Genomic DNA, 26,299 nt, shown 5'->3' with positions numbered 1-26,299 from the left:
ATTCGGAAAAGTATTCAGACCCCTTCGCCTTTTTCCACATTTTGTTACATTACTGCCTTATTCTAAAATGGATTAAATAAATAAAAAAATCCTCAATCTACACACAATATCCCATAATGACAAAGGGAAAACAGGTTTTTAGAATTTTTTGCAAATGTATTAAAAATAAAAACACAAATAGTTTATTTACATAAGTATTCAGACCCTTTGCTATGAGACTTGAAATTGAGCTCAGGCGCATCCTGTTTCCATTGATCATCCTTGAGATTTTTCTACAACTTGATTGGAGTCCATCTGGTAAATTCAATTGTTTGGACATGATTTGGAAATGCACACCTATCTATATAAGGTCCCACAGTTGATAGTACATGTCAGCGCAAAAACCAAGCCATGAGGTCGAAGGAATTGTCCGTTGAGCTCCGAGACAAGGATTGTGTCCAGGCACAGATCTGGAAAAGGGTACCAAAAAATGTCTGCAGCATTAAAGGTGCCCAAGAACACAGAGGCCAACACCATTCTTTCATCGAACAAGTTTGGAACCACAAAGTCTCTTCCTAGAGCTGGCCGCCCAGCCAAACTCAGCAATCAGGGGAGAAGGGCCTTGGTCAGGGAGGTGACCAAGAACCTGATGGTCACTCTGACAGAGCTCCAGAGTTCCTCTGTGGAGATGGGAGAACCTTCCAGAAGGATAACCATCTCTGCAGCACTCCACCAATCAGGCCTTTATGATAGAGTGGCCAGACGGAAGCCACTTCTCAGTAAAAGGCCCATAACAGCCCGCCTGCAGTTTGCCAAAAGGCACCTAAAGGACTCTCAGACCATGACAAAACCAGATTCTGAGGTCTGATGAAACCAAGATTGAACTCTTTGGCCTGAATGCCAAGCGTCACATCTGGAGGAAACCTGGCACTATCCCTATTGTGAAGCATGGTGGTGGCAGAATCATGCTGTGGGGATTTTTTTTCAGCAGCAGGGACTGGGATACTAGTCAGGATCGAGGTAAAGATGAATGGAGGAAAGTAGAGAGAGATCCTTGATGAAAACCTGCTCGAGAATGCTCAGGACCTCAGACTGGGGCAAAGGTTCACATTCCTACAGAACAACGACCCTACGCACACAGCCAAAACACAGGAGTGGCTTCGGGACAAGTCTCTGAATGTCATTGAGTGGCCCAGCCAGAGCCCGGACTTGAACCCGATCAAACATCTCTGGAGAGACCTGAAAATAGCTGTGCAGCAACGCTCCCCATCCAACTTGAGAGGATCTGCAGAGAAGAACGGGAGAAACATCCCAAATACAGATGTGCCAAGGTTGTAGCTTCATACCCAAGAAGACTCGAGGCTCTAATCTCTACCAAAGCTGCCTCAACAAAGTATTAAGTAAATGGTCTGAATACTTATGTAATTTCATATTTATTTTTTTATACATTTGCAAACATTTCTAAAAACTTGTCTTTGCTTTGTCACTATGGGGTATTGTGTGTAGATTGATGAAGAAAAAAACGATTTATTACATTTTAGAATAAGTTTAACGTAACAAAACGTCGAAAAAGTCATGGGGTCTGACTACTTTCCGAATGCACTGTATATATACGGTATGGAAATACTTCAGTGCCCCCCCAAAAGGGGCTAAATATAGGTCAATTAAAAATAAAATCCTGAGCTTTCTTAGATATAGATATAAGATATAGGACAGAAACTTCAAAACTTCCTTTGATGTTATTCAGTGCGTTTCTATTGGCTCATAACAGTAAGGCCAAATTCAATGTTCCATTATTAATCTTTTTTTTATTAAAATTGTTATATACTTACAGGCGTCATAAAATTCCAAATCAAATAGCTAAAATGATTCTTGGTATGACCATTTTAAAACAATTCAAAATGTTAGCTTAGTAGAAACCCAGCACTGGGCCCTTATACCAGGGCTAATCAAGTATATTCTTACCGGGGCCAGATTTGAAAAAAGTTATTTACAGGGGGGCCCAATATTTTCTACATGGGACTACTCTTCCTAAGACCAATATAAAAAAAAAAACTATGCACAAACACAATAATAATCTTATAAAGCACTTTAACAAATTAAATGTTGCTAAAAGTTCATTAAGTGCTTTAAGATTAACCTAATTCAGTGCATCAAATTGTTGAAATAATTGAACACATTTGTACTTATAACATAGTTGACCTGCATCACATGAATTACTTTCTACTTTCCTGTCCGTTATAGCGTCATCTTTTGTTTTTATTTACACACAGAAAACCTTTTATGCATGGCATATTGCAGTTGACCAGCATCACATTCTGTTCTATTTTATATTTATTTTTCTATTTCTTCATCATTATCCATTTTTCGGTCTTTTTTTTTTTTACACAGTAACCTTTCATGCACGGCATATCTCAGTTGACTAGCGTATGCAGAGAAATCTCTGTTCCCTGCATCAGTAGAGACCGGGTCCCTATAACAAACTGCAGCACCTCTGTAGGGACTTAAATTGAAAGCTAACTTTGCAATGAGATTTGATGAGTTTATCTAAAAACTCCGACATCACGGGAGAAAAAAAGAAAGAAACGTCCCTTTTTCAGGACCCTGTCTTTCAAAGATAATTCGTAAAAATCCAAATAACAACACAGGTCTTAATTGTAAAGGGTTTAAACACAGTTTCCCATGCTTGTTCAATGAACCATAAACAATTAATGAACATGTACCTGTGGAATGGTTGTTAAGACACTAACAGCTTACAGACGGTAGGCAATTAAGGTCACAGTTATGAAAACTTAGGACACTAAAGAGGCCTTTCTACTGACTCTGAAAAACACCAAAAGAAAGATGCTCAGGGTCCCTGCTCATCTGTGTGAACGTGCCTTAGGCATGCTGTAAGGAGGCATGAGGACTGCAGATGTGGCCAGGGCAATAAATTGCAATGTCCGTACTGTGAGACACCTAAGACAGAGCTACAGGGAGACAGGACGGACAGCTGATCGTCCTCACAGTGGCAGACCACAGGTAACAACACCTTCACAGGATCGGTACATCTGAACTTCACACCTGCGGGACAGGTACAGGATGGCAACAACTTCCCAAGTTACACCAGGAACGCACAATCCCTCCATCAGTGCTCAAACTGTCCGCAATAGGCTGAGAGAGGCTGGACTGAGGGCTTGTAGGCCTGTTGTAAGGCAGGTCCTCACCACCTCACCAGACATCACCGGCACAAACCCTATGGGCACAAACCCACCGACGCTGGACCAGACAGGACTGGCAAAAAGTGCTCTTCATTGCCGAGCCGTGGTTTTGTCTCACCAGGGGTGATGGTCGGATTCGCGTTTATCGTCGAAGGAATGAGTGTTACACCGAGGCCTCTGGAGCGAGATTGATTTGGAGGTGGAGGGTCCATCATGGTCTGGGGCGGTGTGTCACAGCATCATCGGACTGAGCTTGTCGTCATTGCAGGCAATCTCAACGCTGTGCGTTACAGGGAAGACATCCTCCTTCCTCATGTGGTACCCTTCCTGCAGGTTCATCCTGACATGACCCTCCAGCATGACAATGCCACCAGCCATACTGCTCGTTCTGTGCGTGATTTCCTGCAAGACAGGAATGTCAGTGTTCTGCCATGGCCAGCGAAGAGCCCGGATCTCAATCCCATTGAGCACGTCTGGGACCCGTTGGATCGGCGGGTGAGGGCTAGGGCCATTCCCCCCAGAAATGTCCGGGAACTTGCAGGTGCCTCGGTGGAAGAGTCGGGTAACATCTCACAGCAAGAACTGGCAAATATGGTGCAGTCCATGAGGAGAAGATGCACTGCAGTACTTAATGCAGCTGGTGGCCAAACCAGATACTGACTGTTACTTTTGATTTTGACCCCCCCCCCCTTGTTCAGGGACAAATTATTACATTTCTGTTAGTCACATGTCTGTGGAACTTGTTCAGTTTCTGTCTCAATTGTTGAATCTTGCAATGTTCATACAAATATTTACACATGTTAAGTTTGCTGAAAATAAACACAGTTGACAGTGAGAGGAAGTTTCATTTTTTTGCTGAGTTTAGTTGCGCAGCGTAGGGAAATTGAGTGTTTTGTTGGGCTAAAATTAGTCATGTCAATAACTATTTTAATCCCTCCTCTTAGTCCTAAATGAAGTCCATTCAATTGATTGAAGATGTCACTAAAAAACAAACATCTGATATGAAGTCCTCATCAAGCATTGTCGCTAGATAGTTGCTTTTCTTCGCCACAAGAAAGCCAACACCCATCTCCTCCCTAAACTCACGAAATGCAGTATTTTTTGCAGATTTTTTTTGTCAATGATGTTCAGAATTGATCAAAGGGCTATTCTAAAGTTTACAAACGGGCCAGATCTGACCGCTGGCTGCCAGTTGAATAGCCCTGCCTTAGACCTTAGTTACTATATAACAGAGGAGGGGTCTCTCCCTCTCATTGTCGCTAGTCCCTCTGGCCGGCATTTCATGTAGAGTCCCAAAACATCAGAAGGATGGCATGGCCAGATGAACGAGGGAGGAAAAGAGACAGAGAAAGAGCGGTAAAGACGATAACTTGAGCAGTTTGATCTGCAATGTTAACTTCAAAACCCTATCCTGACTGACATCTAACCTTTATGTAACCATTAATAAATTACACTGAACAAATTCTCCTCTTTGAACAAGGCCATCAGAGTAGATTAAAATAATGTGTGTGTGTACTTTTGTGTGTTCCTGTGGACTGTGACGGGTCAATCCTCGTTATCAGATTTCTCTGCAGCGCTGAGTCACTTGGAACTTGTGCCCACTGACACACAACTACTAGTAATAATCCAAGCATTGAGTTACCCTCAATAGAAATAAAAGTGTGGAGCGGCAAACAGTATGGCTGACACGACCCATGTGACTCAGCACAGGGAGAGCTGTGACGGTGACCACACTGATCTGAAAAGGAGGCCATTTGTTAATGCAATATTCGCTCAGAAATTGTGTGACGGGTTTGATTGGTTGAGACCTCTCGTTGTTTGGATTTGAAAATCCAACTGGGGCGGCGCTCGGAGGGCTGTGTGGCTCGGAGGGCTGTGTGGCTCGGAGGGCTGTGTGGCTCGGAGGGCTGTGTGGCTCGGAGGGCTGTGTGGCTCGGAGGGCTGTGTGGCTCGGAGGGCTGTGTGGCTCGGAGGGTTGTGTGGCTCGGAGGGTTGTGTGGCTGTGTGGCTCGGAGGGCTGTGTGGCTCGGAGGGTTGTGTGGCTGTGTGGCTCGGAGGGCTGTGTGGCTCGGAGGGCTGTGTGGCTGTGTGGCTCAGAGGGCTGTGTGGCTGTGTGGCTCGGAGGGCTGTGTGGCTGTGTGGCTCGGAGGGCTGTGTGGCTGTGCATGTTTGAGTGAGAAAGAAACCGAGGAGTGCCAACCAGTAAAAGCACAGCCCCCTTCATCATCAACAGAGGACTTTGAGAGTTAAAGTGTTAGTCAGACTAGTGAAAACAGACATTGTAGAACATAATAACTCTATAAGAGAAGAGAAAGCAGAGAATGGTGAGGACGAGGTAGGATAATTAGCAGTAATTGCTCTGTGAGAAACAGAGATTGCTGCTCAGAGGAAAATGGAGAAGGTGGGCGTGTGTGTGTGTGTGTGTGTACAGGAGATGCATACGAATCCAGTGATGACTAGAGGAATGGGCATATGTGTACTATTTATTTCCCTCCGTCTTCCTCTCTAAGGCTTAGAGCTAGTAGTGAGTCAGAGAGGGATGAATACATTCTCAGGATTAGCAAGAGGGAGGAGTAGGATGAGGATGATGATGATGATCAGAGAGAGGATGAAGAGGATGATTGAGGAAGAGGATCATGAGTGTTCTGCTAGGCCCGATGCTCTGACATACCCATTTTGAGCCTCACTTTAGATGTTGAGTGAACATATTCTGAGTGGGGAGGAGAGCAGAGGAGAGGAGAGGAGGGGAGGGGAGGGGAGAGGAGAGGAGAGAGAAGAACAGAGAAAGAAGGCAGCCAGTGTTGGATCTAGGGCCACAGCAGGGGGCACATTCATAATACAACACATACAGACAATGAGCCATACTGCCTATTAAACATTGTCTGTGTGTGTATACACTCTCACGAACATATCCCAAGCCATCTCTCAGTCTCCCACACAGCGCTATAAAAACCACACCGTGTCCAATCACCTAAAATGAACAGAGGAGACAGATGAAGGGAGGGAGGGCGGTAAAGAGGTAGTGGGAGAAGGGATGACAAGACACTCAAGTGTGTCTGCAGAAATAGTTCTGAGCTGTTCAACATCAGACATCTGGCGGCCAGCTAATGGAGTAACCACATACAGGTGGTGTGTCACTGTGACCGCAGCCCACATGAAGGCTCTACTGTTAAACAAGGGCCGCTGAATCATCCTCTCCTCTCGCTGTCCTTTTTCACACTCCTACTCTTCCATTCTTTGCCTTTTTTACTCCGAATTCTTCACGCTCTCCACACTCTTTCATTCACCCTTTCTCTCACAGTCTCATGGTTCTCTTTCTTTAGCTGTTTGTCAGCACCCAATTATCACATTCTGCTTCTCTCACTCTCCTTCTCTCTATCCTCTTGTCAAGCACACAACACACATACTGGCTGATACTGATAGTGAGCTTTTCTCTCACACTACCTTGCTGACTGGGCTGTACATGCAAGCTGCTCTGTCTCTCCCCTCACACTCGTTGAACATAGATGATTTCATATGGAAGTTATACAATCACAACTAGACCAGATGTACGGGTGAGAGCAGACCCCCTGTGAATATTACTGCTCACTATACCAAGATGAAAATCTGTGTGCCACACACACACACCCACCTCTGGCACACCTAACACACACTCACAAAAAGAACCACGGAACCACACATACAGAGCGAAACAAGAACACACACAAACGTCAGTATGGGAGCCCTGAGGGGACAGCTGCTCTCTCTCAACACACACACATCAGTATGGGAGCCCTGAGGGGACAGCTGCTCTCTCTCAACACACACACGTCAGTATGGGAGCCCTGAGGGGACAGCTGCTCTCTCTCAACATGGAGTCACAGACAGAGGGGGGATCACTGCACCACGTAGTCACAGACAGGCGGGGGATCACTGCAACACGGAGTCACAGACAGGCGGGGGGATCACTGCAACACGGAGTCACAGACAGGCGGGGGATCACTGCAACACGGAGTCACAGACAGGGGGGGGATCACTGCAACACGGAGTCACAGACAGAGGGGGGGATCACTGCAACACGGAGTCACAGACAGAGGGGGGGATCACTGCAACACGGAGTCACAGACAGAGGGGGATCACTGCAACACGGAGTCACAGACAGAGGAGATCACTGCAACACGGAGTCACAGACAGAGGGGGGGATCAATGCAACACGGAGTCACAGACAGAGGGGGGGATCACTGCAACACGGAGTCACAGACAGAGGGGGGGATCACTGCAACACGGAGTCACAGACAGAGGGGGGGATCACTGCAACACGGAGTCACAGACAGAGGGGGGATCACTGCAACACGGAGTCACAGACAGAGGGGGGGATCACTGCAACACGGAGTCACAGACATAGGGGGGACACTGCAACACGGAGTCACAGACAGAGGGGGACCACTGCATTCAAAAGGGACACATGGCGATCTGCAAGAATCGGTGGATTTTGTTATTGTAGCAGCTGAATGGTGAGGTGGAGTTAGTAGGCTGATTCATGGAGAAGATTTAGCATGAGAAGCTGTTTACACAAAAGACAGGAAGACAGGTTTAACACACACACACACACACACACGCGAGAGAGCATGGAGGCAGGTTGAACATTTGAAAACACACACACACACACTCACTTTCTCTCTGACACGATTCCTATCCTCCTATAGGCCCAGCAAGGGAAGGAGCTTGAGAAAGAGAGAGATTTAGGGAAGAAAGAGAAAAGCAAGAGATTAAAAAGAGAGAGGTGTGAGAGGAGGGGTAGTTTGGAAAGAGAGGTGGGTGTATGAAAGACATATTTTCCTAAGATGAGCGTTTGAGAAGTGTTCAGGCAATGCTGTCGCTGAATAAAATCCTTGGGAGCATCAAATACATACACACGATGCTTTTAAAACACAAGAAAACAAATCCTTTTCCTGCCATCACTCGCTTTCTATCTCATTCCCCTGTTCTATACCTCGGTTTCTCGTTCTATGACTCGCTCTCAACCTAAGTATTTCCCTCCTGTCCATCTCCCTTGGCCCCCGTTTCTCCACCTCTCCCTCCATTTCTCCCCTCGTCTCTCACTCCGATAACCGTACTGACTTGTGTACTGTAACAGTAAACATTCTACGGTACTCAACCATACTGTATATTGTCTAAGAAGGGATGAATTCCCAAACAGTGCAAACACAATGTTACCAGAATAAAAGTAGTCATCTACTGTATGTAACCTAGTTACTCTTTTTGTTACAGGGCTTCACCTCCCTCTCTCTGCCTCTTACACCTAGAGAAGCACCCCACCCTCTCTTTTCATCCCTCCCTCTCTTCCATCCCCCACTCTCTCCAGCCCCAGATGGTCAAGTACTGTGACCAATTGAAGACAACCCCAGGAACAGAGCCAGTTACAGCCTCAGCCATCTGACCACCACTACTGTGTGTGGTGTGTGTGTGTTTAGATCACTGCAGGCTTTGTCTCGTTGCCACTTCCAGGTGGTGCTGCTTGCTTTGAGGATTGTGTATGTATGTATGTATGTTGTGTGAATAACTGGAAAATAAGCCAATCTCCAGAAGCACGTGCAGATTATAGCAGGAGCACAGGGTAGAGGTCTGGTCTGTAAGACAGGGCTAGTCTTTTCCTTCATCAGATCAACCCCCATGCATCAACTATATGGAGGCCAAGAGAGAGACAGGGGTGTCTGGCCGGTGACCAGTGAGTGTGTGTGTGTGTGTGTGGTGCTGATGGGGGAGGGGAGTGTGGGGAGTCTGAGGGGTGTGTGTGAAAGGGTTCAGGGTGGGGAGGGGCTGGAATATGCTAAACCTGGTGTGTGTCTGTGTGGGACAGGAATGTGCAGTCTGGAGCTTCCCAGGAGGGTGGTGTGGGGTGGGGAAATACCGTCTGGTGTGTGTGTGTGTGTGTGTGTGTGTGTGTGTGTGTGTGTGTGTGTGTGTGTGTGTGTGTGTGTGTGAGGGGCGGGGACATGCATGTGAAGTCTGGGGTGAGAGTGGGTAGAGTAGAACCACTAGGGAACCAGTCCAGCAGGGTAGCAGATGAGAGGAGCAACTGTCTGAGCTAGAGCCAGCACACACACACACACACACACACCCTCTCTCTGGCAGAGCTCAACCCTGGCACAGGGGCACAGGTGGCAGCATATGTCTGCACCCGCCAGTTCGGAGGGAAAGACGGAGGAAGAGAGTGTGTGTGTGGTAGGTACACACTAACTCAGGCTATGGAGATTGAGGACATAGTTATCGTCAGAGTGAAAGTCTTTTAACCTTTATTTCACCTTTATTTCACCTTTATTTAACTAGGCAAGTCAGTTAAGAACAAATTCTTATTTACAATGGCAGACTACAACAGCCAAACCCGGACAACGCTGGGCCAATTGTGCGCCGCCCTATGGGGCTCCCAATCACGGCCGGTTGTGAAACAGCCTAGATCCGAACCAGGGTGTCTGTAGTGACACCTCTAGCACTGAGATGCAGTGCCTTAGACCGCTGAACCAGGGTGTCTGTAGTGACACCTCTAGCACTGAGATGCAGTGTCTTAGACCGCTGAACCAGGGTGTCTGTAGTGACACCTCTAGCACTGAGATGCAGTGCCTTAGACCGCTGAACCAGGGTGTCTGTAGTGACACCTCTAGCACTGAGATGCAGTGCCTTAGACCGCTGAACCAGGGTGTCTGTAGTGACACCTCTAGCACTGAGATGCAGTGCCTTAGACCGCTGCGCCACTCGGGAGCCGTGTTACTGTGTAGTGTGTTCAGACTGCAGACTGAGTTAGTTTTCCTCATAGAGGCTCAGACAGACAGCCTGGGGCTGTAGAGCCCATACTGAAACCTTTTACAGTAGACATTTTAACTAAACCACTATTTTTCATTCCAAATAATGAGAGGCTGATTAGCATGCCAACGAGGCGGTCACGATGTTAATCTCTAAACTGATACCAGCACTACCTCCACACACAGAGAGACAGGCAGAGAGAGAGAGACAGAACGAGCAGGCAGATTGACTGGTTTAATAATGCTTTCTCTCACTTACACCACTGTATTAGCCAAGTGCATGTTATGCATGCAGTAATCTTTAACCTCTGAAATTCTAAGCCTTGAGGGGGGGGGGGTTCTACTAAGCAAACATATAATTGTTTTAAGATGGTCATACCATGCATCATTTAGCTATTATATACAGGTATATATTTTTACTTTATTTGATCAAATATAGAATTTGGCCTTTACTACTATAGCCCATAGAAACGCATTGAATAACACATTCATAAATGGCAAAACAGGCCGCATCTTTTCTTATATATCGAGGAGATCTAAGAAAGCTAAGGAAATGCTAACATTTTTTATTTATTTTTTAAATACATATTTATAGGCCAAACCGTTCGGATGCCACAGACGTTTTCGTGAGAAGACCGATTTTCTCGTTGTCTGACAAACGGCGCTGTAGCTCGGCCACCTTCCACCGCAGATGCGGAAAGCCGACGCAGACCATGCAAAAAAACTGATAATGTATCTCTAGCTTTAACTGACGGATTTTGATGGGGATTTTTTTATTATGTTACTTAGATTGACACACGTATACGCATCTGCTTGTGTGCATGTGTGTGGTAGACAGAGCAGGGTTATCAGCAGTTCCTGTGAAAAAGTAGACCTACAAGCACCTCGAGTTTTCTTTTCTGTTGAGATAAGACTTCAAACCAACACAAACATCCCGGGCTCCAATACCAGCTTCATCCTCACATTTGTCTCCTGCCTGTTTTATGAAAACCAGCTTACTAACATGAATACATATGTAGCATTAGCAATCTCCTATTAATATACATATTCTTGTAGCATTCATATTCATGTAGCCTAGCCACTGCATTGCATTAATTTCACACAGAGAAGAGGCAGAGCACCCCTGAGGGTTAGCGCTTAGCTAAGCTAATCAAATCAAAACAGAGGAGCAGTGGCGCTTTTGGCCCATTTCCCATTTACACACACACACACACACGCACGTTCCCTGTTAACACCCTCATAACGCTAACACGTTAAACCCTCTCTCATTAGCCTAGCTCGTTAGCGTGGGCGCTAAGCTAAAGACAGCACTTGCTCGCGTGCTGACATACAGTACAAGTCAAAAGTTTGGACACACCTACATATTCAAGGTTTTTCTTTTCTTTTTTACTATTATCTACATTGTAGAATAATAGTGAAGACATCAAAACTATGAAATAACACATATGGAAACATGTAGTAACCAAAGAAGTGTTAAACAAATCTAAATCTATTTTATATTTGGGATTCTTCAAAGTAGCCACCCTTTGCCTTCATGACAGCTTTGCACACTATAGGCATTCTCTCAACTAGCTTCACTTGGAATGCTTTTCCAACAGTCTTGAAGGAGTTCCCACATATGCTGAGCACTTGTTGGCTGCTTTTCCTTCACTCTGCGGACCAACTAACCTCAATTGGGTTGAGGTCGGGTGATTGTGGAGGCCAGGTCATCTGATGCAGCACTCCATCACTCTCCTTCTTGGTCAAATAGCCCTTACACAGCCTGAAGATGTGCTAGGTCATTATCCTGTTAAAAACAAATTATAGTCCCCCTCAGCACAACAATTCTAGGTCACCTGTACTCCACACACAGAAACACGTACAAAGCTCTCCCTCGCCCTCCATTTGGTAAATCCGACCACAACTCTATCCTCCTGATTCCCGCTTACAAGCAAAAATTAAAGCAGGAAGCACCAGTGACTCGGTCTATAAAAAAATGGTCAGATGAAGCAGATGCTAAACTACAGGACTGTTTTGCTATCACAGACTGGAACATGTTACGGGATTCTTCCGATGACATTGAGGAATACACCACATCAGTCACTGGCTGTATCAATAAGTGCATTGAGGACGTCGTCCCCACAGTGACTGTACGTACATACCCCAACCAGAAGCCATGGATTACAGGCAACATTCGCACTGAGTTAAAGGGTAGAGCTGCTGCTTTCAAGGTGCAGGACTCTAACCCAGAAGCTTACAAGAAATCCCGCTATGCCCTGCGACGAACCATCAAACAGGCAATGCGTCAATACAGGGCTAAGACTGAATCATACTACACCGGCTCCTACGCTCGTCGGATGTGGCAGGGCTTGCAAACTATTACAGACTACAAAGGGAAGCACAGCCGCGAGCTGCCCAGTGACACGAGCCTACCAGACGAGCTAAATCACTTCTATGCTCGCTTCGAGGCAAGCAACACCGAGGCATGCATGAGAGCGTCAGCTGTTCCGGACGACTGTGATCACGCTCTCCGTAGCCGACGTGAGTAAGACCTTTAAACAGGTCAACATTCACAAGGCTGCGGGGCCAGATGGATTACCAGGACGTGTGCTCCGGGCATGTGCTGACCAACTGGCAGGTGTCTTCACTGACATTTTCAACATGTCCATGATTGAGTCTGTAATACCAACATGCTTCAAGCAGACTACCATAGTCCCTGTGCCCAAGAACACAAAGGCAACCTGCCTAAATGACTACAGACCCGTAGCACTCACGTCCGTAACCATGAAGTGCTTTGAAAGGCTGGTAATTGCTCACATCAACACCATTATCCCAGAAACCCTAGACCCACTCCAATTTGCATACTGCCCAAACAGATCCACAGATGATGCAATCTCTATTGCACTCCACACTGCCCTTTCCCACCTGGACAAAAGGAACACCTATGTGAGAATGCTATTCATTGACTGCAGCTCAGCGTTCAACACCATAGTACGCTCAAAGCTCATCACTAAGCTAAGGAACCTGGGACTAAACACCTCCCTCTGCAACTGGATCCTGGACTTCCTGACGGGCCGCCCCTAGGTGGTGGGGGTAGGTAGCAACACATCTGCCATGCTGATCCTCAACACTGGAGCTCCCCAGGGGTGCGTGCGTGCTCAGTCCCCTCCTGTACTCCCTGTTCACCCACAACTGCATGGCCAGGCACGACTCCAACACCATCATTAAGTTTGCTGACGACACAACAGTGGTAGGCCTGATCACCGACAACGACGAGACAGCCTGTAGGGAGAAGGTCAGAGTCATGGCCGGGTGGTGCCAGAATAACAACCTATCCCTCAAGTAACCAAGACTAAGGAGATGATTGTGGACTACAGGAAAAGGAGCACCGAGCACGTCCCCATTCTCATCGACGGGGCTGTAGTGGAGCAGGTTGAGAGCTTCAATTTCCTTGGTGTCCACATCAACAACAAATTAGAATGCTCCAAACACACCAAGACAGTTGTGAAGAGGGCACAACAAAGCCTATTCCCCTCAGGAAACAAAAAAGATTTGGCATGGGTCCTGAGATCCTCAAAAGGTTCTTCAGCTGCAACATTGAGAGCATCCTGACCGGTTGCATCACTGCCTGGTACGGCAATTTCTCGGCCTCCGACCCCAAGGCACTTCAGAGGGTAGTGCGTACAGCCCAGTACATCACTGGGGCAAAGCTGCCTGCCATCCAGGACCTCTACACCAGGCGGTGTCAGAGGAAGGCCCTGAAAATTGTCAAAGACCCCAGCCACCCCAGTCATAGACTGTTCTCTCTACTACCGCATGGCAAGCGGAACCGGAGTGCCAAGTCTAGGACAAAAAGGCTTCTCAACAGTTTTTACCCCCAAGCCATAAGACTCCTGAACAGGTAACCAAATGGTTACCCGGACTATTTGCATTGTGTGACCCCCCCCCCCAACCCCTCTTTTACGCTGCTGCTACTCTCAGTTTATCTTATATGCATAGTCACTTTAACTATACATTAATGTACATACTACCTCAATTGGCCCGACCAACCAGTGCTCCCGCACATTGGCTAACCGGGCTATCTGCATTGTGTCCCACCACCAGCCAACCCCTCTTTTTACGGTACTGCTACTCTCTGTTCATCATATATGCATAGTCACTTTAACCATACCTACATACTACCTCAATAAGCCTGACTAACCGGTGTCTGTATATAGCCTTGCTACTCTTATTTTTCAAATGCCTTTTTATTACATTTTAGTCATTTAGCAGACACTCTTATCCAGAGCAACTTACAGTAGTGAATGCATACATTTCATGCATTTTTTTTATTTTTTTATTTTTTTTGTACTGGCCCCCCGTGGGAATCGAACCCACAACCCTGGCGTTGCACACACCATGCTGGCGTTGCAAACACCATGCTCTACCAACTGAGCCACAGGGAAGACTGTTGTTTTATTTCTTTACTTACCTACACACACACTCACTTTTTTTTTCTTCTTCGCACTGTTGGTTAGAGCCTGTAAGTAAGCATTTCACTGTAAGGTCTACACCTGTTGTATTCGGCGCACGTGACAAATAAACTTTGACTTGATGGCATATCACTGCAGAATGCTGTGTTAGCCATGCTGGTTAAGTGTGCCTTGAATTCTAAATACATCACTGACAGTGTCACCAGCAAAGCACCCCCACACCATCACACCACCTCCTCCATGCTTCACAGTGAGAACTACACATGCGGAGATCATCCGTTCACCTTCTCTGCATCTCAGAAAGACACCGCGGTTGGAACAAAAAAAAAATAAAATAAAATAAAATACAAAAATCGCATATTTGGGCACATCAGACCAAAGGACAGATTTCCACCAGTCTAATTTCCATTGCGCGTGTTTCTTGGCCCAAGCAAGTCTCTTCTTATTATTGATGTCCTTTAGTAGTGCTTATTTGCAGCAATTCAACCATGAAGGCCTGATTCACGCAGTCTCCTCCAAAACAGTTGATGTTGAGATGTCTGTTACTTGAACTCTGTGAAGCATTTATTTGGGTTGCAATTTGAGGCTGGTAACTCCAATGAACTTATCCTCTGCAGCAGAGGTAAATCTGGGTCTTCCTTTCCTGTGGTGGTCCTCATGAGAGCCAGTTTCATCATAGCGCTTGATGGTTTTTGCGACTGCACTTGAAGAAACTTTCAAAGTTCTTGAAATGTTCCATATTGACTGTCCTTCATGTCTTAAAGTAATGATGGACTGTCGTTTCTCTTTGCTTATTTGAGCTCTTCTTGCCATAATATGGACTTGGTCTTTTACCAAATAGGGCTATCTTCTGTATACCACCCTTACCTTGTCACAACACAACTGATTGGCTCAAACGCATTGAGGACAGAAATTCCACAAATTAACTTTTAAGAAATGCATTCCAGGTGACTTCCTCCTGAAGCTGGTTGAGAGAATGCCAAGAGTTTGCAAAGCTGTCATCAAGGCAAAAGGGTGGCTACTTTGAAGAATCTCAAAAATAAAATATATTTTGATTTGTTTAACACTGTTTTGGTTACTACATGATTCCATGTGTGTTATTTCATAGTTTTGATGTCTGACTGGTACTGTATATTCAATTATTGTATTGATAATAGCCAAGACTGCCAGCGTGTGTAGATGCTTTTGTGTGTGTGTGTGTGTGTGTGTGTGTGTGTGTGTGTGTGTGTGTGTGTTGAATGACAAAGAGCTTCAGCCTTGAGCTAGTGACTCCAACATCACTTCATGCCATAGCATAAGTGCAAATGAGGGAGGAGAGACAGAAGATGAGGGCAGGTAGCCACTTGGCCTCTATGCCCTCCCTATCACACTGTGTCTTGAGTATTAAGATGGCCTCTATGCCCTCCCTATCACACTGTGTCTTGAGTATTAAGAGTATTAAGATGGCCCCTCTGATCTCCCTATCACACTGTGTCTTGAGTATTAAGATGGCCCCTATGATCTCCCTATCACACTGTGTCTTGAGTATTAAGAGTATTAAGATGGCCCCTCTGATCTCCCTGTCACGTTGAGTACGTTTACATGCACAGTAGTAAATCGATAATAAACGGATTATTAGTCATGTAAACACCTCATCTTAAATCAGAGTAAGATCAAAATCGACGTAAGACTACACCGATTAAAACACTTGGTTTTCTGAGCAATCTTTCAAATGATTAGGACACGTAAACTTCAGCGGTGTATTTGATCTGCGCATGTGCTAACACTAGCCTCCCTCTTTAGCGTGAGTGAAGTGAATTAGGAACAACTGAGAAGTAGTTTTTACATACAAACTTTATACGTCCAAACTCAGAATCAAATATGCTTCCCAAAAGTAACATGGTCACTGTGGTGGAATGTTTATTTTGATTGGCGATGTTCTGCCATCAGGTAGCAGGATTTCAGATGTGTCCAAGTAAACAGGATTATTAGGAAATCATTTCTTGCAAAGCATGTAAACTTTTTAAAATCAAACTATAATATTAATCTGACTCTACACAAAAAAAATGAAATATTGTGTGCATGTAACTGTACTCACTGTGTCCTGTTCAGAGTATTGAGACAGACCCTATGCCCTCCCTGTCATACTGTGTCCTGTTTACTTCCTCTCCTCTCTTCCTTTTCCATCTACCATCTTGTTCCACCCTGCTTTGCAGTGTTATATTCTTGGTGCTCTATGTTCTATTCCGTGGTTCCAATGTGCCTCTGTGTGTACTGTGGGGTTGTGTTCCGTAAGAGACGTTCTGTATTGTTTTGCGGTGCTGTTCCCATTTCCACTGGGGGCTCTTCAGACGCGCCTCTCACAGAGTCAATTACCACCAGAACATTTGTTCTGACTGACAGGACAGCGCCCGGGCGGTGTGTGTGTGTGTGTGTGTGTGTGTGTGTGTGTGTGTGTGTGTGTGTGTGTGTGTGTGTGTGTGTGTGTGTGTGCGCGCAGTCAGAGTGACAGTAATGTCATTGAGCAGGAACCCCTGTCATTGGAGGAGATGAGATTGGCAGGGAAATGGCAGAGTAGACGGAGTGATAAAATCTCTCATTCCGTTTGGACCCGTGCCCATTCACCAGCTCAGAGAGCACACACACTCATTCACTCAGAGCCAAGAGGAAGAGAGAAGAGTGATTGTAAATTAAATAGAGAAAAGGAGATGGTGAGGTCAGAGAGAGTGAGAGAGAGGAGACAGGGAAAGAGAGCCAATGTCACTGTGAGGAGGAAGTCTGTGAGATAAAGTGTTCCAGACACACAGCCTAGCACTCCCAATCAATACCAACAGACAGCAGACTGATACAGCAGACTGATACAGCAGACTGATACAGCCTTCCTCTCCCATCCTCTCACCTCCAGTAACTCTCCCTCTACATCTCTCCTTATCCCACTCTCTCCATCAGCCCAAGACGTTATCCCGATCGGCATCTTTCCATCACGCTATCCCTCGGTAAATCTACCTTGTTCCTTCATTTCTCTCCATTCTTCCATCTAGTGCTCTCAATCCCTCCTTTTCCTCCCTCTTTATAGCTATGTTCATTCCTCAATCCCTCCCCCCTCTTCCTTCTCCTCCTTTAATCTGACAGGGCTGGAGAGGCAAGACATCTATTGACAAAACCATAGACCTGCTTCTTAGACAGCTAAAGACAGAGGGGAGAAAGAGAGATCGGGAAAGAGAGCGGATGGGGATAGATGAGTGCCACTATCAGTGCAGCATATACCATAGACTTACAGGGTGAATCCATCCTTGGTGGAATGACAGAAAAATGGTCTACCTACCTCAGTGTGGCAGGTAGCCTAGTGGTTAAGAGTGTTGGGCTAATAGCTGAAATGGTCGCTGGTTCGAATCCCGGAGCAGACTAGGTGAAAAATCACTTAACCCTAATTTCTCCTGTAAGTCGCTCTAAATAAGAGTGTCTGGTAAATTCTGATTCTCTTCTAAAAAGAGGGAGAGGAATAGAGAGAAAAGGAGAAACATTCTAAAAATGTGCTTTAAAGAAAACTCGCCCTTCCACAGGAGTCAACACAGCTATACATCGACACACAACCATGCCAACACACATCTCTCTCCTAGCTAACTAGTTGCTTTGAGAATGATCATAGGTGGTAGGCAAGACAGTAACCCTAATAGTCATATCAGACACAGAGACTATGTAAAACATGCCCCTATAGCACCAGCTGCATTGTGGGTAGCGCCCGAGGAGACGTAACCAATCAGACTGGAGTCAGGAGAAACGGCTCATCATTTCTCCGTCACACACACTCTGTTTCTCTCCATCAGTCACACTCTGTACTATAAACTAGCCCCTTAAGCCAATAGACTGAGAAGATAAAACAGAGTGTGAGGATATGTCACACGTGTCCAGCAGTATGGAAGCTGTGATGGAGCTAAGTAGCACCGTCATACTGTGATAGTGACTAACAACTGAAGGACCTACTTTAAAGAGCACTTGATGTACTGTATTTTTGCCACAGAGTTAATAATTGGTCTTGGACATGACTGTGTTTTGAGCCTCATGGCTGAGTAAGAGAAGAGAAGTCTGCTGTTGGTCCCTGTTCTCATACAAGCTGGTGCCTTGGACACACTCAAACACAGGCTGGTGCGTAGGACATGCATGGGAACACACACACACACACACACACACACACACACGGTAGGACCATTTCATGTTGTAATTTTATCTCATGAGTTAGTGTTTAGGAGACACAGGCTGGTGGGTAGGATGCTAAGGCTATCTCCTGGGACCCCCCCCCCCTGTCTTGGAACCATGGCTCCTGAATGAGTGGTCCACCATGTGGGTGAAAACAGACTGTGGTTGACCCCTGACCTGGAGCTACTTCTGTACAAATGGTTACACATGGTGATGTTAGCCTTTCACCTTTAACCTGGCAGGACATCCGCATTACAACACTGATCAGTCAGAAAACATCCCTTCTCCAGGCCTTGTGACTGGGAAATCTTTAGTCGCTTTGTACAACCAAAAAGGACATACTGTAGATATCACATAATATATTGTACAGTCCACACTAAAACATTGTCTGAAAAGTTACTATTATTTTTAAGATTTATCTTCAATAGCTTGTTAGTGCTTTTATGAGTTGTTTTGTAATACATTTAACATTTACATTTAAGTCATTTAGCAGACGCTCTTATCCAGAGCGACTTACAAATTGGTGCATTCACCTTATGATATCCAGTGGAACAACCACTTTACAATAGTGCATCTAAATCTTTTAAGGGGGGGGGGTTAGAAGGATTACTTTATCCTATCCCAGGTATTCCTTAATAAAGAGGTGGGGTTTCAGGTGTCTCCGGAAGGTGGTGATTGACTCCGCATAGGAGATAATAGGGGGGCAGTTTTTCCAGTTGGCCCACATCAGCCACTTGTAGACTGTTGTCGCATTATAAAAGGTGTGTCAGACACACAGTTTGGTGGTATCATCTTTCTGAACAATCAGCCATACACACGGCCCAGGAGTCGTATTCTACTGCCACACACAATAGACACACCTCACTCTCACAAACAATGATACAGTATCGGGCAGGCAGGAACAAAGCCAGGTGTGCTGCTGAAAACATTCCCCTGGGGACAGAGAGTGTATAATGTTCCACATCTATAAAAATCACTCTCACAGAACCCATTGTGACAGAGGGGACATTGATCACTGTGTGTCACCATCTGTAACTCAGCACACTGATTACACCCAGTTTCTCCTCCTATCCATTTCCACCCCCCACTAATTCACTCTCACACTACTTCCTCCTCTACTCTGATTAGATAGCCAGCTTCCCTCCTGTCCTGTGACACACACTTCCTGCTTCGAGATGAGAACATCTTCAATCCCAAATAGAGAGCTGATACAGAGAGAGACAGAGGAGACAGAAACAGAGAGGAGACAGAGAGAGAGGAGACAAAGAGCTGATACACAGAGAGAGAGAGAGCGAGAGAGAGCTGATACACAGAGACAGAGGAGGCAGAGGAGACAAAGCGCTGATACACACACACACACAGAGAGAGAGAGAGAGAGAGCGAACTGACACACACACGAGAGAGGAGACAGAGAGCTGATACACACACACACAAACACACAGAGAGAGAGAGAGAGCTGATACACACACACACAAACACACACAGAGAGAGAGAGAGCTGATACACACACACACACACAAACACACACAGAGAGAGAGAGAGCTGATACACACACACACACACAAACACACACAGAGAGAGAGAGAGCTGATACACACAAACACACACAGAGAGAGAGAGAGCTGATACACACACACACACAAACACACACAGAGAGAGAGAGAGCTGATACACACACACAAACACACACAGAGAGAGAGAGAGCTGATACACACACACAAACACACACAGAGAGAGAGAGAGCTGATACACACACACACACACACACAGAGAGAGAGAGAGAGCTGATACACACACACACAAACACACACAGAGAGAGAGAGAGAGCTGATACACACACAGAGAGAGAGAGAGAGAGAGAGCTGATACACACACAGAGAGAGAGAGAGAGAGAGAGAGAGCTGATACACACAGAGAGAGAGAAAGTGCTGACACACACACACACAAAGAGAGCTGATACACAGAGAAAGAGAAAGCGCTGAAACACAAAGAGAGAGAGATAGTTAAGGAGTGTGATGAATTGAAGGAGGGAGAGAGAGTGGGGAAAGGACAGGCTATTGAGTGTCCGGATGCGTGCAGCTGCTGAGAGAGGTGGATGAGGGTATGGAGGGAAGTGGAGAAGACCCCTGAAACATGCCCCTGACTGTGGGGAACTGGGTTAAGAGGTTAGACACAGAGAGGGGCTCATAACGCAGTCCCTCAACACGCATAAATACACACACAGTCTATAAATACAGTATGCCACCAGCAACAATATTTTGCAGTGCTTTACGCCTGAGCCTTGCCCCACATTCAAAACAGAGTGCATACTGTTGTAATGCCACCAATATACTACATTTACTACAGGGGCCTTTGTGCCCCGGCCCCACCAAATATCTCTTTCCATCACGCTTTCCCTCAGAAATGAATGAAATCCTGAGTAACTACAGGTGTGTGTCTACTACACGAGGCTAACAGAGTGCTAAACTAAAAACTAGAATGGCACACTGACAACACTTCACTGGTCAATTTATCAACTCTCACACTGCCATACTGTACGACTATTAACTAGGGCTGTCAAACCATTCAAATCATTTAAAGACTTAATGGCATTAGTTAAATAGCTATTAAATCGCCATTTTTGAATTTGCTCAAATTTGGCCCTAAAGAAAGATTTTTCCATTTAAAAAGCAGTGCATTGAGTTTCAGGCATACTTTAATTGGAAGGGAGAGAAACACAAAATGACCTACAGCAGAATGTTTTAATAGTATTTTCACCATAAACAACAAACGTCACTGTAACATTAATACTCCCAATGTTTCAGTAGGCCGTTCCCTCTTATCAATGTTCTTGAATAGTAAATAGTACCCGCAAAACACCAGTCTCAATGTCAACAGTGAGGAGGCGACTCCGGGATGCTGGCCTTCTAGGCAGAGTTGAAAAGAAAAAGCCACATCTCAGACTGGCCAATACAAAGAAAAGATTAGATGGGCAAAAGAACACAGACACCGGACAGACGAACTCTGCCTAGAAGGCCAGCATCCCGGAGTCACCTCTTCACTGTTGACATTGAGACTGGTGTTTTGCGGGTACTATTTAATGAAGCTGCCAGTTGAGGACTTGTGAGGCGTCTGTTTCTCAAACTAGACACTCTAATGGACTTGTCCTCTTGCTCAGTTGTGCACTGGGGCCTCCCACTCCTCTTTCTATTCTGGTTAGAGCCAGTTTGCGCTGTTCTGTGAAGGGAGTAGTACACAGCGTTGTACGAGATCTTCAGTTTCTTGACAATTTCTCACATGGAATAGCCATCATTTCTCATAACAAGAATAGACTGATGAGTTTCAGAAGTTCTTTGTTTCTGGCCCTTTAAGCCTGTAATTTAACCCACAAATGCTGGTGCTCCAGAAACTCAACTAGTCTAAAGGACAGTTTTATTGCTTCTTTAAATCAGCACAAAAGTTTTCAGCTGTGCTAAAATAATTGCAAAATGGTTTTCTAATTAATTATCTATATACACACACACACACACACACACACACACACCGAGTTGAAGCCGGATGTTTACATACACTTAGGTTGGAGTCATTAAAACAGGTTTTTCAACCACTCCACAAATTTCTTGTAAACAAACTATAGTTTAGGCAAGTGGATTAGGACATCTACTTTTCCAACAATTGTTTACAGACAGATTATTTCACTTATAGTTCACTGTATCACAATTCCTGTGGGTCAGAAGTTTACATACACTAAGTTGACTGTGCCTTTAAACAGCTTGGAAAATTCCAGAAAATGATGTCATGGCTTTACAAGCTTCTGATTGGCTAATTGACATCATCTGAGTCAATTGGAGGTGCACCTGTGGATGTATTTCAAGGCCTACCTCCAAACTCAGTGCCTCTTTGCTTGACATCATGGGAAAATCAAAAATAAAATCAGCCAAGACATCAGAAAAAAAATTGTAGACCTCCACAAGTCTGGTTCATCATTGGGAGCAATTTCCAAATGCCTGAAGGTACCACGTTCATCTGTACAAACAATAGTACGCAAGTATAAACACCATGGGACCACGCAGCCGTCATACCGCTCAGGAAGGAGATGCGTTCTGTCTCCTAGAGATGAACGTACTTTAGGGCAAAAAGTGCAAATCAATCCCAAAACAACAGCAAAGGACCTTGTGAAGATGCCGGAGGAAACAGGTACAAAAGTATCTATATCCACAGTAAAACAAGTCCTATATCGATATAACCTGAAAGGCCGCTCAGCAAGGAAGAAGCCTCTGCTCCAAAACCGCCATAAAAAAGCCAGACTACGGTTTGCAACTGCACATGGGGACAAAGATCGTACTTTTTGGAGAAATGTCCACTGGTTTGATGAAACAAAAATATAACTCTTTGGCCATAATGACCATCGTTATGTTTGGAGGTAAAAGGTGGAGGCTTGCAAGCAGAAGAACACCATCCCAACTGTGAAGAACGGGGGGTGACAGCATCATGTTGTGGGGGCACTTTGCTGCAGGAGGGACTGGTGCACTTCACAAAATAGATGGCATCATGAGGACGGAAAATTATGTGGATATATTGAAGTAACATCTCAAGACATCAGCCAGGAAGTTGAAGCTTGGTCACACATGGGTCTTCCAAAGTCTTCCAAATTTGATGGTCTTCTTCTGTTGGCACTCCAAAAGGTCCCAGATACATCACAAATCCTTTTGTTCGATAATGTCCTTCATATGCATAAAAACTCAGTTTAGCTGGCGCACTTCAGTCAATAATCCACCCAGTATCCCTCCATCAAAATGCATACAAAATGAATCCCAAACATTGCTAATAAACTTTTCCAAACAAGTCAAACGACGTTTATAATCAAACCTTAGGTACCCTAATACATCAATAAACGATCAAATTTAAGATGGAGAATCGTTATTGTCTTTACCGGAGAAAAATACCAAAGAACGTGCTCTCTTCCACGCGCTTGGAAACACTACAGCCAAAATGGGAGCCACCTAGAAAAACTACAATTCCTTGCTAATTTTTCCAAAAACCAGCATGCAACTCTTTCTAAAGACTGTTGACATCTAGTGGAAGCCCTAGGAACTGCAATCTGGGAAGATTTCACCTTAAAAGTGACAGCCATTGAAAACAGTGCTAGGCTGAATTTTTTGGGGGGGAATGGTTTGTCCTTGGTTTCGCCTGCCATATCAGTTCTGTTATACTCAGACATCATTTTAACAGTTTTAGAAACTTTAGAGTGCTTTCTATCCCAATCTACCAATTAAATGCATATCCTATCTTCTAGGCCTGAGTAACAGGCAGTTTACTTTGGGCACACTTTTCATCCGGACGTGACAATACTGCCCCCTACCCAAGAGAGGTTAACTGCCCTGAGCAATGTACGTATCTACCCTCTATCTACCCTGTACGTACGCACACACGCACGCACGCCTCTACCCTGTACGTACGCATGCCTCTACCCTGTACGTACGCACGCACGCACGCCTCTACCCTGTACGTACGTACGCACGCACGCCTCTACCCTGTACGTACGTACGCACGCACGCCTCTACCCTGTACGTACGTACGCACGCACGCACGCCTCTACCCTGTACGTACGTACGCACGCACGCACGCCTCTACCCTGTACGTACGTACGCACGCCTCTACCCTGTACGTACGTACGCACGTACGCACGCACGCCTCTACCCTGTACGTACGTACGCACGCACGCACGCCTCTACCCTGTACGTACGTACGCACGTACGCCTCTACCCTGTACGTACGTACGCACGCACGCACGCCTCTACCCTGTACGTACGTACGCACGCACGCACGCACGCCTCTACCCTGTACGTACGTACGCACGCACGCACGCCTCTACCCTGTACGTACGTACGTACGCACGCACGCACGCACGCACGACTCTACCCTGTACGCACGCACGCACGCACGCACGCCTCTACCCTGTACGTACGTACGCACGCCTCTACCCTGTACGTACGTACGCACGCCTCTACCCTGTACGTACGCACGCACGCACGCCTCTACCCTGTACGTACGCACGCACGCACGCCTCTACCCTGTACGTACGCACGCACGCACGCACGCACGCACGCACGCATCTACCCTCATCTACCCTGTATGTACGGATCTACCCTCAACTACCCTGTATATACACACGCACGCACGTATCTACCCTGTATGTACGGACCTACCCTGGTCCTGGGAGAGCCACAGGATGTGCAGGCTTCTGTTCAACAATACAGTCTTTCTAATCAAGACATTGATTAGTTGAATAAGATGCGTTGGTGCTTGGATAAAACAAAAACATCCACACCATGTAGCTTCAAACACCAGGGTTGGAGACCACTGTATCATATGTAGACAGAGGTCGACCGATTTACGATTTTTCAACGCCGATACCGATTATTGGAGGACCAAACAAAGCCGATACCGATTATTGGAGGACCAAACAAAGCCGATACCGATTAAATCGGCCAATTTTTTCGAATGTATTTGTAATAATGACAATTACAACAATACTCAATGAACACTTATTTTAACTTAATATAACACATCAATAAAATCAATTTAGCCTCAAATAAATAATGAAACATGTTCAATTTGGTTTAAATAAAATACAAAAACAAAGTGTTGGAGAAGAAAGTAAAAGTGCCATGTAAGAAAGCTACTGTTTAAGTTCCTTGCTCAGAACATGAGAACATATGAAAGCTGGTGGTTCCTTTTAACACGAGTCTTCAATATTCCCAGGTAAGAAGTTTGAGGTCGTAGTTATTATAGGAATTATAGGACTATTTCTCTCTATACAATTTGCATTTCATATACCTTTGACTATTGGATGTTCTTATAGGCACTTTAGTATTGCCAGTGTAACAGTATAGCTTCCGTCCCTCTCCCCGCGCCGACCTGGGCTCGAACTAGGAACACATCGACAACAGCCCCCCCCCCCCCCTCGAAGCAGCGCTACCCATGCAGAGCAAGGGGAACAACTACTCCAAGTCTCAGAGCGAGTGACGTTTGAAACGCTATTAGCGCGCACCCCGCTAACTAGCTAGCCATTTCACATCGGTTCCACCAGCCTAATCTCGGGAGTTGATAGGTTTGAAGTCATAAACAGCGCAATGCTTGAAGCTGCTGACAAAACGCACGAAAGTGCTGTTTGAATGAATGCTTACGAGCCTGCTGGTGCCTACCATCGCTCAGTCAGACTGCTCTATCAAATCATAGACTTAATTAAAACATAATAACACACAGAAATACGAGCCTTAGGTCATTAATATGGTCGAATCCGGAAACTATCATCTCGAAAACAAAACGTTTATTCTTTCAGTGAAATACGGAACCATTCCGTATTTTATCTAACGGGTGGCATCCATAAGTCTAAATATTCCTGTTACATTGCACAACCTTCAATGTTATGTCATAATTACGTAAAATTCTGGCAAATTAGTTCGCAACGAGCCAGGCGGCCCAAACTGTTGCATATACCCTGACTCTGCATGCAATGAACGCAAGAGAAGTGACACAATTTCACCTGGTTAATATTGCCTGCTAATCTGGATTTCCTTTAGCCAAATATGCAGGTTAAAAAAATATATACTTCTGTGTATTGATTTTAAGAAAGGCATTGATGTTTATGGTTAGGTACAGTCGTGCAACGATTGGGCTTTTTTCGCAAATGCGCTTTTGTTAAATCATCCCCCGTTTGGCAAAGTTGGCT

The 26,299-nt window shown here is 45.5% G+C and overlaps 1 protein-coding gene across 2 annotated transcripts in view; it reads right to left on the bottom strand.

Annotated features, from left to right (window-relative positions):
* LOC115155794 (immunoglobulin superfamily member 3) overlaps positions 1–26,299 on the bottom strand; it is a 97,273-nt gene that overhangs the window by 52,636 nt on the left and 18,338 nt on the right. The gene's annotated exons all lie outside the window — the stretch shown is intronic.

This window comes from Salmo trutta, chromosome 20 (assembly GCF_901001165.1).
Source record: "Salmo trutta chromosome 20, fSalTru1.1, whole genome shotgun sequence".
In the NCBI taxonomy this organism is placed as follows: Eukaryota; Metazoa; Chordata; class Actinopteri; order Salmoniformes; family Salmonidae; genus Salmo; species Salmo trutta.
The sequence above is the reverse complement of the archived record's forward strand: the minus strand, read 5'-3'. Positions and strand labels throughout refer to the sequence as shown.